Raw genomic sequence first — 2062 nt, forward strand, 5'->3', positions numbered from 1 at the left:
CCCTGAGATCATGACCTGACCAAAGTCGGACGCTTAACCGACTGAGCCACCCAGGCGCCCTTACAGCTTCCCAACACTTAAAGACTTTATAATGAAATTGGTGGTGATATTAATGAATGTGGGTTTTTTTTTTTTTTTTTTTACAAATCTGAATTTTTTTTTAAATTTTCTTTAACATTTATTTATTTTGAGACAGAGAGAGAGCATGAACAGGGGAGGGTCAGAGAAAGAGGGAGACACAGAATCTGAAACAGGCTCCAGGCTCTGAGCTGTCAGCACAGAGCCCGACGTGGGGCTTGAACCCACGGACCGCGAGATCATGACCTGAGCGGAAGTCAGACGCTCAACCGACTGAGCCACCCAGGCGCCCCTACAAATGTGAATTTTTGATATCGTATAATGAAATGTGTCACCATTTAGAAGATCTACAAACAGTGAACCAGTGTTTTCCAAATGACCAACGCATGATGCTACAAAATCGTGCATGGATAGAAGATCCATTCAAAGGACAAGCTAAGGGAGACTGGGTGGCTCAGTCGGTTAGGTGTCAGACTTCAGCTCAGATCATGGATTCGAGCCCCGTGACCGGCTCTGTGCTGACAGCTCGGAGCCTGGAGCCTGCTTCGGATTCTGTGTCTCTGTCTCTCTCTTCCCCCCACCCTGCTCGTGTTCTCTTTCTCTCTCTCTCTCTCTTTCGCTCTCTTAAAAATAAATAAACATTAAAAAAAGTGTTCAAAGTACAAGCTAGAACGGGGCACCTGGGTGGCTAAGTCAGTTAAGCATCCAACTCTTGACGTCGGCTCAGGTCATGATCTCATGGTTCATGAGATTGAGCCCCACGTTGGGCTCTGCACTGACGGTGCGGAGCCTGCTTGGGTTTCTCTCCCTCCCTCTCTCTCTGCTCCTCCCTGGCTCGCTCTCTCTTTCTGTCTCAAAATAAATAAATAAACGTTTAAACAAAACAAAAACCAGGTACAGGCTAGAGCAGTAGATTGCCACCTAGCACCATACGAGAAGCTCGCTGATACGTTTTCAGATTCCGCATTGCAATTAACTTGTTAGCAATAGCCACTTGTCAAAGTGCGTTGTGGTCTCAGAGAAGATTGTCCACAAGTATCAGAAAAAGATCTTAAAATACCCTGCCCTTTTTCAATGATACACCCATGTAATGGCAGCTTTTCTTCATATACTTCAAACAAAATGTGTTCTTGTTGAACGAAATTATTATTTGAATTCCAGTTAGTTAACACACGGTGTCGTATTGGTTTCCCGTGCTCATCACCAACCAAAATGTGTCTTTCACAGAATGCCGAAGCAAATACGAGAAGCCAGCTGTCTTCGATGAAACCAGACATTAAATATAACATGTAAACTTAGATGCCGAAACGTAAAACAATTCTACTCTTCACGCTCAATTTTTTCGCTTTGGGAAACGTGTTATCATGCCCACGCGTAGTGGGTTTATTACTTCTAAATGAACCGATAAATTTCCTTTTCCCAAAGTTGTCATTTTAACGACAACATTGAATGAGTAAATGTCAATGGACATAACCCACGCCACACAAACAAAGGTTCTTTGGGGTCCTCAAGGATTGTTAAGAGTGTCAAGCGGTCCTGAGACCAGCAAGTTTGAGAAACAAACAAACGAACAAAAAGTTTTCACCTGCATCAATTTGCCGTCATCGCCGTTCGAGGTGATCTCGATGGACGTTCGTGGACATCGTGCTGGTCGGGTTTTCCCTTTTACTTTGGCTGCTGAGACGCTCAGAACCAAGAGTGCAGGCAATCTTCAGATAGCCGTACGGCCTTTGTGTCTAGTCTCACTTCAAAGTCCCCCAGATCCTTATTCCCTGATGTTCCTTCCTCTTTTTTGTCTCCTGTATGGTTGCCAAGTTTGACGGTGTGCACTCAGCAACCCCCTTTACGTGTTTTGGTAAAACAGAGGAGGGGGCGGGTGGGAGGGAAAGGTGAAATCTGCACTATAACCCATAAAGAAACATGTGGAAGCTTCTCTGCTCATCTGAACGGCCTGGAGAGTCAATCTCCTCCGATTCGCCGGGGG

The 2062-nt window shown here is 45.2% G+C and overlaps 1 non-coding gene across 1 annotated transcript; it reads right to left on the bottom strand.

Annotated features, from left to right (window-relative positions):
• Positions 1–281: 281 nt before the first annotated feature.
• TRNAG-UCC (transfer RNA glycine (anticodon UCC)) lies at positions 282–366 on the bottom strand. The gene has a single exon. It is a non-coding gene; the product is annotated as a tRNA-Gly (tRNA).
• Positions 367–2062: the final 1696 nt, after the last annotated feature.

This window comes from Panthera onca, chromosome X, assembly GCF_046562875.1.
Source record: "Panthera onca isolate mPanOnc1 chromosome X, mPanOnc1 haplotype 2, whole genome shotgun sequence".
Taxonomy (NCBI): Eukaryota; Metazoa; Chordata; class Mammalia; order Carnivora; family Felidae; genus Panthera; species Panthera onca.